Below are 13,667 nucleotides of genomic sequence, written 5' to 3'. Positions count from 1 at the left end.
TTATTGTAGCGGAATTTTAAAATTGCCTATTGTGAACTTTGTGCACTTTGAGCGATCCGCAAGCCTGAACTATAATCAGATCATTATGAAGTTCGGGTCCCGGAACGCGCACGCACCTTTTCCGTGATACACCTTCGAGAATGCGTTGATGCATTCTGGAGTCCGCATAAGCCGTCCCATCGTGGACCCATTCGGTCATTAGATCCGTCATGGCTCCCGCGTTTCGCAAGAATGCAGCGATTGTCCGCGACGCGTATGGCGCTGAAAGGGTATGCGATTGCGACCTCAGCTTTGGGTGGAGCAGCTGCTCTCCTCTCTCTCTGCGCTGCGCCCCATGAGGGCTTCAAAGCCCTTTCCATGTGTGTGCCGCTTCGTGATCGACGTCATCTCACTGACAGTCGTGTCCACCCAGCTTCAGTCTTTTTTTTTCTTTGCTCGCGTCACCATCCACGAGATTGAGCAGATGCGCGTCATCCCACATAGCCGGCACGCACGGCTGTTGTTGCGCGCGTTCAGCTTGTCACCTCTGGCCAGCTTTTGCACGATCTTCGAGAGCACCTTACGCATCATGTATTGGTCGTCAGTTGAAATGCTGGTCAGCTGATCAGGATCGGTGATCCCTATTCAAGCCAGAGACTGCACTATCTCGTTCGCTAGCCCTTCGCCGCTCGCATCGGTCACGATAGGAGCTGATATTACAAACGACTGGATGATGTGCCCGACTGGGGCTTCTGGCACCTGCTCAACACGATCGCTGTGAAGTGGAGGGACCGTTTCCAGAGCGTTACCTTCGCTGCCACATACCGTGGAAGTTTGTCCCAGAGCACACACTGCACTTGAACACGAAGGGTGCATGAAAGCGGTGGAGTGATTTACATCACCCATCGGTAGACCATTCTTGACCTGTATAAAGATGTAGTTTTCAAGAGAGGCGTGAGCAAGCCATCTTTTCATTACGTAGTAGCCGGTGCACGTCACACGCGCTGCGATGTTCTTGTTCTTTGCGAACCGTCCCTGGGTGATTCGCGACACTTCTTCACGTCTCCTCACATTCTGCGCATGCTTTTCGTCTGCAAAGTGGTTCTGGATGGCCAGTTTCAGATTTTATAGCATAGGCGGTAAAATGTGGTCGTTTTCGAAAGAAGTAAAGAAGTAAAGAAGTACAGCCCTTAGTAGGTATTCTTTTTTCGACAAAACCGAGCATAATTCGAAGGCTTACATCTGTCCCTTAAAATAGTGGACAAATTTCAAAATGCCATAGCTCAGACGTCATGCCATATTTATTCACGAACTTTCCTGGAATATGCACTCGAGCATTCTCCACTTGCTCACGTGCCTATGTATGTACATTAGCGCATTGGTGCCCTCCCGACCCGCGCGACGGAGGTCCGACCTCGGGGCCACCCATGTCTGCACGTCAGCTAGCGCCTTGCGCTCTAGGTTCAGTGGGCATGACTGACATCCACGCACGTGGAGGGCGAGAGCGCGCCTCGTGAATCCACGGCCCGCCTTCGGGCACCACAGCCACCCTCGCTTTACGGCCCACCCGGACGGGGGATGCCAGTCAGTTGCAGTGCGATCCGCACTGTCAGGGGCGAGACCAGGCGCTCTGCGCACGGTCAACCGCGGCCTCTTTGGCTTTGGAGGGGCGTGGTCACCATCGCTTTGGACATCGTCGGACTCACTGTCCAACGAACTTGTCTCTGTCTCTTTGGCCGCGGGATAGCTCGGGTCGGCAACGTCGTCGTACACGACCCAATCATACTTGTGTGCCTCGAGACCCATGGATGGTCCGACTGCCATTTTAGACGCGCCAGATTGATCATCGTCAGACTGAGACGACTCAGACTCAGACGACTCCGAGTAGGAATTGTGGGTCTCCGGCTGAGGGAGCCCTGAGGTCGAAGGTTTGTTGGGATCGAACTCTGGCGTCATAGACAACACAGAGTCAAAATCGTAGGTCTCCGGCGGAGGGAGCCCTTCAACTCCTTCGAGGCGCAATTCGGCGTTGGGGTCAGGGTCCGGGGATTGAGACATGATGCAGCAAAGAACAAACACAAAACACGACAAAACTCACAACACACTCACGAAACTCACCAAACTCACTCACCAAAAAGACAGAGGGACAGAGAATTTCTTTAGCTACGTTATCCAACAAGAAATAACAGAGATACAGCCGTATGAACACACACCAAGAACAAACAACACAACACACAAGATAAAACTCACAACACACTCACGAAACTCGCCAAACTCACGCGGCTCAGCGGGGTGCGCGCAACTCGGACGCCCACATGTTCGACTTTTCTTGCGGATCCTGTTTACCAGCTGCTGCTTCAGCCTCAGCTACCAAATCTGAAGATCAAATGAGCATGAAGTTGGTAAATTCTCTGACAGGGCAATGAACACCAGCGATGCGCCCATACAAGTAGAATGGCGACAAATGAAATTATAAGCACGCATGAAGGGCAAGCCTTCTACGGCCTGTCGAAGGACTGAAATTAGTAATATAGTAAAGGTACCAACCTGGCTACCCATATATTCATCATCACGATCGACCTGGATTATAGCGATGTCACCCATGCCTGCCAGCACCAAGTCGCAAGCACTAGAAAAGATACCATTAGAAATTCCTAATGGTCTAATGATTGTTGGGAATTGGAACAACCCTAATGGTTTCTGATGGTCTAGTGGTTTCTGATGGTCTAGTGGTTTCTGATGGGTTCTAATGGTCTAATGGTTTCTAGTGGTTTCTGGTGGTCCGTAGTGGTTTCTGATGGTCCATAGTGCTTCTAATGGTCCGAAGTGTTTTCTGGTGGTCGCTAATGGTTTCTGAAGGTCTCTAATGGTCTGTGATGGTCTTTAATGGTTTCTAGTGGCAGCTGGAAATCCCGGGCCACCCCAAATTATAATCTTGCAGTGACATAGCTGGGTGGATTGTCTATCTAACCAGATAGGACAATCCACTTGAATGCTGAAAATAAATGGCATAACGGCTAGCGTGATGTCATCAAGCGTGTGTGAAATGTTACAGGACGTATTCCTTCGACAGCTTTGTTGATTGTTGCAAGGAAACTGTTGAGTGACAGCAATCTAACTAACTCTAACTAGATCAATTTACAGACCAGCACGATTGGCGAGTTATTGGCAAGATTGAAATTCAAGTAATGATTGATAATAGCTGTATTTCCGAAGAGTATGAACTGGCAGTTGCACTGCTGCACTGCAAAGCCAGGCCCTGGCATCGCTTTTACTGATGGCTTCGTCTCTGCTTGCGGACTATGTCCTGGATTTTCTCATTTATAAACTTGGGCGTCTTTTTCACCGCGATAGCAGCGGCCTCGTCGCTTCCACCCCTTTAAAGTACGAAGCTAGTAAGCTCATCTGAAAAGGATAATTACAGCCAATTAGCGGTGTGATGAACATGGGCGAATGACCATTGGTTATCGGCGCGTAAGTAAGGAGCCAGTAAACAGACAATGGTTTGCGACACGTGCGTCAGGAACAAGGGAATTACATGGTGTTTCAAAAACGGCATACTGTGACGTATTCCATCTCCTACAGCACTAAAATTGAGCTTTTTTATTCTTTTGTTCTGGTTTAAAAACCATTCTGCCTAGGAACTTGTAATTCTGCCGATGTGGGCTGAACAGTTGACTATAAAATGATGTTCAACCGGTTCAACCTTTCACAAGCTATCAATGACTGGACAGCTAGATTGGTCACCTACCACATAATTAACAGTGGCTATGGTGAGCATATGCTCACGGAAATTGGCTGTTAGGTGCTTGAAACATCACGTGGCAAAGCCAGGTAATTTCAAGCAATTGAGTGCCTATCAAAAACGAATCATCAATCTGTCAAATGTACGTTTGTATCCGCCCCTGTCAACCCCGATGATATATTGCAGATCCATTGGTTTTACTGACCGTTGAGCACTCGGAGCTTCCTGGGCGTCAGTGGAGGCTTGGCCGCTGTCTGGAAGCGATTGGACCTCCCGCCCTTCACAGGACACAGAGCGAGAGGCCAGTCCATCCGTTCCCCAGATGGCGACCGCCAGAGCCTTCACGAATCTTGATTCGTTCGGCTGGGACTGAATGTGCTCCAGTACGTCAGGCCGTAAGTTCAGTCTGAACTGTGGGAAAATAATGTAAATGCAACGTCAATATCGAAGCAGGCCACATCATTTTGCTAAATAAATAGTTGCATATTTTGAAATTTCACTTAAAGGAAATAGTTCACTTTCACGAAATTATTTTTTTTGCAACGGATTTATGATTTTTTATGTTCAAAATAATCAGCAAAGAAAATAAAACCTTTTTATAACAAAAGATTATTTTCTATATTTTGATATAGGAAGAACTTTTCAGTTTCTGTAAGGCACACGCGATCCAGTATGAAAAGAGCATGGGTCCCGAAAATTCTTCAGAAACAGAGAAATTATCGCAGCCACCGGCATTTGGGCGATCTGCTCGATCTGATAATGTTCCCCTGAATGTCCTAATTGATCAGTACGAGAATTTCTCTAGAGTTCTTGTAGATAATTTCTCTACTTTCTGAAGAATTTTCGGGACCCATGCTCTTTTCATACTGGATGGAAATATATGCAAGGCACACATCCTCAACGCAAGACACCTTTGAAATAGAATATCTTTGCCTAGGGTGATCGTTGGGCTGTAAAAGCTCCTGATTTATGCTCGTCTCAGCCCAAGCTACAGAACTGCTATTCCAGTTCAAAACCCATGTTAAAAAGTGAACTATTTCCTTTAAATCAGTGAAGTTCAGTACTATATGTGGCCAATTTATACCATAAGTCACCTTGAGCTCTGTCTACAACCATTTCACAAGATCAATTGCTCAAAATTTGAATGCACTTAAATAATCTCCAAACATTCATGTTGAGACAGATTTACCACAAGCTGGTCGTCGGCTGCCTGCAGGAGCTGCTGGGCATCTTCCACGCTTCTGTAAAGTACAAAGCGCCTGCTAGTTAAAGGAAGACTAAGCACAAAGTGCCTACTAGGTCACCTTTGAGCACAACATGGTTTACCCTCCTTTTCATTTCAGTAGGAAAAAAACAATTTCACTGTTATTTCATGCACAGTTGACCCTCTACAACCCATCTAAGCCCCTAAATTACACTAGGATGCTTCCTTAAATATCGGCTCCCAGAAACAGACTCATTATGAAAAAAATGCAAACAACCATTTGAGATGGACCAAATAATTCATGTATTATGTACTAGAAACAAACCTCCGGAAAGCTGGCCGCTCACAGTGACTGGCCACTGTTGCTCGTGCCCTGGCCCGGGTAGGCCTTCTTCCTCTGTGGGGGTAGGTACATGATAATTTTAATTGCAATAATCACCTTAAAGTATATATTGGCTAGCAACCTAGATAAAGGCTACGCCACACATGGCAATTAAATAAATATTAACAATTGTTTCATACTTTCACATCACATCGTAAGAAACATTCAATTATTTACCTTTGGGGCTCGGGCTGGGCGGTGGGTGAAAAGTTGAGAATTCTTCTTGCCCCTCGACCACCTCCTCTCCTCACCCGTCCTCGTCCTCTCCCTCGCTCACCAGGCATCTTCACCTGGAAGGTAGGCATACAGAAATGGGCCAGTCTGCAAAACGTGGCAGATCTTGACAATATGTTGTCGGGGCACACACCACAGGTTGTGGCAGGTTTGAGGAATTTTGGGGCAGAAGCAAGGAAATCTGGGACAGAAGTTGAAAGCTTGTCACAGCATTGATTCGTTTCGCTTCTCATACTTATTAAATGATGCACTTCGGCATTCCGCTTGGGGCAATGTTTTGACTGTCCCAAACATCTTGTCACGGATTGAGCTCCCTGCCACACTTTGAAGACTGGGAAATTGGTGCTGGAATGGAAACACTATCAGATTCATGACAATTTTTCCAATACCATAGGTATTTGTTATTCAAATAGCATTTGTCTCAACTTAGTCTATCACTATTCATATCAACCTGAAAATAGTCTAGCTTTTAATATCACATGCCAAAATACATGTATATATGTTGCGGGCCAAGTGCGAAGGCTAGTCCATTCGCGAATGGCCTAGTCCAAGTGCGATAACGCACTTGGACTAGGCCGTTTGCGAATGGACTAGTCCATGTGCGTTATTGCAGTTGGCCTAGGCCGTTTGCGAATGGACGGGCGTTTATGCTCCCAGTCCAAGTGCGAAGTCAGGCCAAGTGCGAAATATCCAGCAAAGTGACGTCAACTTGGCAAGTCAACTTGGCATGTGCAAAGTCCCGTGTGCAAAGTCACCACACACAAGCCGCACCGTCCCGGTACACCACACCAGAGCAGAATGAATCGAGCGCCGCAAACTCGACCAAGGTCAGGTCGGGTCATCAGCGGGGAGCCCGGAGCACGGTACTAATGGTCTCCGCACACCACGCGACTCTCCGCTGTTCGAAGGTCACGGGGATATTTGACCTCCCCAGATCCAGATCGGTGGCCGAAGCCTGGTCAGCGGCAACACGTTGCTATAATTTCCGCGTTGTGCAGGGTTCAGCGGAAAGTCGCATCTCGAATGGACCAGGTGTGTGGAGACCTTAACCCAGAGTTGCGCCAGCTCGCAGATCTGCTCCGGAGAACAAACTAAACATGTAGACGCAGTGGCGTCGCCACGGATTTTCGACTAGGGGATCTGGTCGGACTGTCAGTCAAAGTAATCCCCACCAAATACTGAAAACTCCTCGGATTTAGACAGTTTTATTTTGAGAATGCACCAAAATCGTTTTTAAAATATTTTATTTTATTCTTGATCGATTTTCGTCGCCAAAAGTGTGTGTGTGTGGGGGGGGGGGCGTCGGACCCCTCCGACCCCCCCGTCGGCGACGCCCCTGCATCGACCAGCGGTCCCCCATTCATTCGGAATCGTACCCCAATCCGAGGATCCATGCTTCCGGCGGCTAAGTGCAACGCCACAAACCCGTCCGTTCGCAAACGGCCTAGGCCATTCGCGAATGGCCGGCCATTCGCAAACGGACTAGTCCGTTTGCAAACGGACCGCCATTCGCAAACGGCCTAGTCCATTCGCGAATGGACTAGTCCGTTCGCAAACGGACTAGCCTTCGCACTTGGCCCGTAACATATATACTTATCAGATGAATCAGAATTGGAATATTTTAAGATATAGATAACATAACTCATTAAAACAGGCAATTCCAAAAGCGTAAACACGACATACATAACCAAAGCAAGGATCATTGTCCCTGAACTCTATAATGATCATTGTATATTTCAATTGTAACATGCGCGCCGTTTATGGCGACAAAACCCGCTTCCATATCTTATGACCTTGAAGTCTAGTGATGTGTCAACATTGTCGCTAGACATTAACCGATTGATAGTTTATGATAATCGATAATTTTTTTTACGCGATTCACGTGATGATAGCTTGCCAGGTGAATTCTAAAAGTTCGTTTTATCCAGGGAAAAAATCATGGGCCGATCTGAGAAAACTTTTTGAAGGTGGCAGTCTTCCTTTAACCCGCGAGTTGCTGGGGGGAGGGGGCGTTAAACGCCCCCACTTTTTTCGCCGGGCCATAGCATAAAAACGGCGCGCCGCACAAATTTTGGGTACCTATAGGGAATTGATTGAAGCTTATTGTGACAAAGTTTAAAAAAAATCGGTCGGAAAATTTTTGAGTTATCGAGGTTTTAGTGATGTCATGATTTCTGAGTTTTCGACCAAAAACGGCATATGTTCAAAAAATCATATCAAACCACAGAATAGACATACAGACATGCCGTAAACGCCATTAGACTGCCAATACCATGTACAATCAAATGGCTATCTTCGATTATTGATTATCGTTCCGCATTTTCCAAAATCTTGAACTGAATCTTGGCAATTTCTCGTGACTTCTTCACGACCATGATACATGCACTTCTTAAATTGAACTTTTTTTAGCCAAACACGTACATATATGATAAAATGAATGTCACCATCGTGTTCTACGCCCCAAATTACCCATAAAACATGTGTCACAGGCTACGAATATCAGTTTTGATTTTCGGGGATATGTGCCTGCCCGGTTGACCTGACCTTGACCCTGACCTATGCTTGACTGACCCCTACATGGAGCTGACACTCTTGTAGGCCTTATATGATGGATTGCGCACCGTTTTGACAGAGTTTATGACGAGAGGCGCCCATTGCGAAGTCCTGAAGTCCATGCCACTGAAAGCCCGATTTCAGGTGTTTGACCTGACCTTGACCCGACCTGTGACCTCAAAATTCAACTTTGAAGTACTCATCTGAAGCGTCTCGTCGCGTTCTTTCGTTTGCCGCCTCGTGCGTTTCGCTGACCCTATTGGTTCTCGAGTTATCGGCTGGGGGCGTTTAACGTCCCCCCCCCCCCAGCAAACGGTGGGTGGCGAAATACCTACCCCAGCAACTGCCGGGTTAACATACCTCAGCTGTCTCAGAGCTGAACAGCTCCAGGCTCTGGTGATTGGCTCGCTGATCTGGTGAATCATGAGCTGTGCCTGTCCGGTAGGTTGGCCTGCGCTGCCACTTGCAACATTGCTGCGCTGCTCTCCCATGACACCTGCAGCTGATGGACCTGCCTCATTAGGCTCTTCCCCCCTTGGAATAGGCTCCACCATTAGAGCATCCGGACCTGAATGGTAAATCAAATGTGCAGTTAGGATTTAGTCTAGCTAAACACTCTTCGTGTGTGTACGTGTTGGCGTTTTCACAGCGGTTAACGAATGGGGGGTGGGGGGAGGGGTCACCCTTCACGTCCACCTTTAGGAGAGCCATGCGTAACTGCATCTGGGCGTAATACTGGTGGTTTTTCTTCAGGGTAGCATTTTCACCATCAACGTATAGCTAGCGCACCTTTCTCTCACTGATGATGTCCGCTGCCGACAGTTTTGCCACACACAGGGCTTTTCACTTCCTCCAGTCGCACCGCCTGACCATTGTCCATCACAACACCATCTGGTGAACACCCAAGCCATGTACTTTGGACAGCCTGGCTGTACAAGGAGCTGTACACGAGCCTCCCCTAACACACCGAAAATCCTAACTGTGGCGCTGAACAACTTTCACATAGCCACACGAGGGCAGCTGAAGGCCTTATTTGAAGATGTGGTAGGTCATGATGGTGCCGTCGCTGAATGGGCAATCGCCGTACCATCTCCTACAAGCCAATGCGTCCATTTTCCCAGCACCACTTTTTGATTGTACTCTAGTGGTCCTACCAGCATTTAAAGAGCATTTATCAGCAGTCAGACATGAAAACCCGCTCGGTTAATCACGATATACCTCACTGTCCTTCAAGATTTTGGAAGGTTCCAATTAATTAAGCTCAAGAACCTTTTCACCATAAACAAGCAACAACCAGTGCTCAGATTTGCACTTTACGGATAAGAAATATTCCAACTGGTTTGAAATGAAAGGTCAATGAAAAACTGTCAAATTTATTCCAAACACCCTGTACTTACAAGGTTCAGTGACCTTAAGGAAACTCTAGACTTTTGCTCTGATACGCATATTGTGCCATCAGACATCACATCGTACTCTGACATTTTCGCATTCGAGAAAGCTTCGGATTCGGCTGGAAATTGTCGCACAAGGTTGTCACTGTTAGGAGGCGATGCTGACCATGTATACTCACTCCAAAGACACTGCATACGTGTGCATGGGTTTTCTGTGGAGGAAATACAAACCAAGATATAAGAAAGAACGAGGCAGACTAAAGCATTATGCCCAGGCTCCACTACGTGATCTTCCGTGCGATAATGCGAGAATGCGATGCCCTTGCCGATGCCAGAAAATGTTCGTGTTGAGCAAACAGATGTGCGGAGCGACACTGCGGAAATCGCATTATCGCATGAAATGTCTGAATCAAAAGGTTGGGGGGTTGGTTCAAAAGTTCAGAAATCTGAACTTTTGCGATAATGCGATATCGCAATATGGCAAAATCGCATGGAAAATCGAGCAGTGGAGCCTGACCTTTACAACAGGTGGAGAAGCCAAAGTTCGCAACAAAAGCAAATAGCAGATGTACAGACGTTTCTCAGCGGCACAAAAAAAGAACAATTATCTTACCATCAGAGTGGTTTTTTGTGGCTCTGGCGGTAACCAAGCCCAAAACATCACATCAGAAGAGGATTGTCATTGACTTTAATGTTGTCAAGTGGCACTTAGATCAACTCGCAACTTGCCAACGGGGAGGCGAATGAAAACCTTTTAGTCTGTGTCCATTGGCCTCGCTATCGAGGGGCTGGGACAGACGATGCATTGTCATAGCTGCAAGGTGAGAAAAACAACCGGTGACACAGACAAGCTTTATTTTTCACAGCGCTCTAGAACTGTAGTGTCGGCGCTGTCTACCGTTCGTGCCTCACCGTTCGTTCGTGAAAGAAATCTTGGAACTCAAACGTTTAATTTACGACAAGCACGAAAGTAACAAAAGAATGCAATGACGTCGAGAAAGCAAATCATATGGCCGAACCACCGCGTGCCCTCGCTCGGCCACGGCCGCGGCCCGTCTACCGCCCGGCGCCGCGCCCGGGCGCCAGGTCACGCGCGTGACGTCACAGAGCCCCGGGCTGAGGTCGCCGGGCGCTGTCCGGCGCTGACCGGCGCATACCGCTGCCGACCGCCGCCGACCGCCGCCGACCGCCGCCGACCGGTCACATGACAATACCACAAGAATGTACTCCGCTTTACGTCGAATAGCGGAGTTTACGCGACCTTTGCGAATAGCCAGGAGGCACTGGAGGGTGAGGTCCGTGGGTCGACCTCCCGTAACCCCCGCTGCTCGCTCCGCCAGCTCTTCTGTTTCAGCGCGGGCGGCCGCCGCCTCAGCGCGGGTGGCGGCAACCTCAGCCTGAGCGGCACGTTCGGCCATGGCGACCTGCTTCGCGGCTTCAGCGCGGAAGGAGGCGGCTTCAGCATGAAGTGGGCGTCTGACGCTCTCAGCAGCCTCTGTAAGAGCGGCGGTGACCTCAGAGCGAGCGGTGCGATCGGTGGTGGCGACTTTTTCGGCGACCTCAGCGCGAGCGACGCGCCTGACGGCGTGTTTGGAGGCTTGTTGCTCCGCCAGCTGTCCTGCCAGCGCCACAACCGGCTGCTCCGGCCGTCTCGTCTCCAATCGGGTCAGTTGGTCTCGCAGAGCGGCGTTGGCGGTCCTCTGCTGAGTCAGCTCGTTCAAAGCCTCTCGAAGCTGGCGGCCGACGTCTTGTACCGCCTCCTTGGCTTGCGTGGCCCGCTGCTCTGCCTGGGCACTGACATGCCGGGCCTGTTTCAGGGACTCGCGGTAGGAACGCCTCTGTCGCGTACGACGAGCCTCTTCCTCTGCGCAGCTCTCCAGCAGCGCCGAGAGCGTGGCCCGGCGAGCTGCATCCTCATCAGAGAGGGCTGAGGGCGGCGCGGCGACAACGTCTCGGGCGAGCTGGATAGTTATTCCTGGTAGGCAGCACGGTGCTTCAACAAAATAGCCGCTGCCGCGTTCACGAGCCGAGAGATCCCTGCGTCCCCGATCGGCCGGTCAGGATGGAAGTGGCGCTGAAGTCGGCGTCTGACGCTCCTGACCGCATCGTCGGAAACGGCCAAGGGACGCCAAGAACAGGTTCAGGCATCCATCTCGGCCACCCTGCTCCATCAAGTAGAGGAGTTACGTCGAAAGTTACGGGTCCGTTGTGACCTTGTTATGGGTCTTGTGACCTGATTACGGTCATTGCGTTGTTTAACGAAGTTGTTTGAAGTGTGCTTTCTTTCTTCTGTGTCATGTTGTCATTTGCTGGTGTTTAAAGAACATTGCTTGGAACACATCAGATGCAAAGCAGATTTGCTTATTTCCAAACTATACAAAGGCAGGAATTCCAAACTGTACAAAAGTATCACACAGCGTAGCAAAACATGTCTGATGATTTTTACAACACCCTGAGACGACCCACCGTCATCGGCACCTCGACTGATAATCAAGAGTTTGTTTCTTTTTTACTGTTTTTTCCCTCGACACACAAGAACACACCTGACAGTGTCAGTAACAGAGGCACGTAGCGCCGGTACGAGACGATGATATGCTCCGCCTCGTCCCACACCTTGAGGAGGCTGGATGGGAGATGTGGACGACATCATCGTGTCGTCCGGCGCTACGGCGAGCGTGTGCATGAAGCTGCGGCGGGCACCGGGTCGGGAGGGGCTGCGTATTGTCGGAGTCCACAGTCTGCTGCCCGGCCTCGGCGCCCCTAAGGAGGGGCGAGACGTTAGCTTTTGCCACCACCGCCTCAACATCGACGTACGCGGCCCCGAGAAAGTCGGCCAGGTCCGCGTACGCCGATGACAAGGCGCGGCACAGCGCCAGCGCCTCGCCCCTCATGTTCGCGTGAGGTATGACACTTAGAACAATTGGCGTTACTAGCTCATCCAGCTGGATGGTCTCGATGACCTGCCTAACCGTGCTCACGCATGTCTGTTCGATGTGAGCACTCGCGCAGCCAGCAGGCGTCCGCCTCGAGGTCAGCACCCAGGCCCCCGCGGGTGACACGGTGCGTGAAATGAAACGCTGTGTCGTCTGCTACGGGGTTAGCACTCCCGCGGGCTGGCGTAGGGGAGAGTGGGGTAATTTGGCCGCTTTTTTTAGAAAACGATGTAACTAAAAATCGACAACACATTTCTGCATTTTCTCAACGCTGACAAGTGTGGCATACATTTTACTTTCTTGGACAGTAAACTTGAAATGATCGATTAACTATTTATATTGAAATTGTGACGTATTACAAAGGTCTGCAAAGCGGCCAAATTGCCCCACTAGCAGGGTTATTTGGCCGGGGGTGTGGGGCAATTTGGCCGGTGTTAGTTTGAGGCCATGATTTTTGTTATAGGCGAGTCAGCTTCTTTTTCAGCAATGACGTGTGTCCTACGACGCATGCATTGAAGCATTTTGGAGGTTGACTCAGCCGTCACGGTGGTCGAAAATAGTCAAAATAGCGGCTTTAGATGCGATGACAGCTTTTTACGAATAGCTTTTGAAGTAATCAAGCTAGGCCAAAACTAAAAGTACCATCGTAATTCTCTCGTCATTCCGCATCGAAACATGTATGTGTTGACCTCGAGAGGTCAAGGTCAAAGGTTGGCTTCAGGTCACGCTACCTCAGGTCGCTTGACCTCAAGGTTACGTGAGTTCAAAGTCATCATGTACATCATTCGATGCGCCTTGACGAGCTGAACACAATGAGACCATTTGCGCGGCTGTGTCTTTTTTCTGTAAGTATTTATTAGCAAAAAAGCGTTAGGTAACTTTTGATGACGTCACATGCCCTTACAGCTGTCCAATAGGAAATATGGCATCAAGGTAGTCAAAGTTGGTCATGAATTATGTCCTTTATGGTATAATTGACCATGAAAACTCGGCCGTTCCAGCATAGTGACTCCGAGCGCACCGGCCAAGTTGCCCCGCTAGTCCCGGCCAAATAACCCCACATTGCCATTCTGAAAATTTTTGTCTATAAAGTCGTCATGGCTGTACAAAACTAGATGAAATTGCTCTTGGAACCGCTGAACACCCTCAAAAATGGCGCTATGATGTTGGAATTCGTTTACAGCCCAAATACTACACGTTATACAAATTTTTAAAGGGAAGTAAAAGTTACCATTTTCTAACGAAA

This window comes from Amphibalanus amphitrite, unplaced genomic scaffold (assembly GCF_019059575.1).
Source record: "Amphibalanus amphitrite isolate SeventyFive unplaced genomic scaffold, NRLGWU_Aamphi_draft 000597F_arrow, whole genome shotgun sequence".
In the NCBI taxonomy this organism is placed as follows: domain Eukaryota; kingdom Metazoa; phylum Arthropoda; class Thecostraca; order Balanomorpha; family Balanidae; genus Amphibalanus; species Amphibalanus amphitrite.
This window is presented reverse-complemented; position numbering follows the sequence as displayed.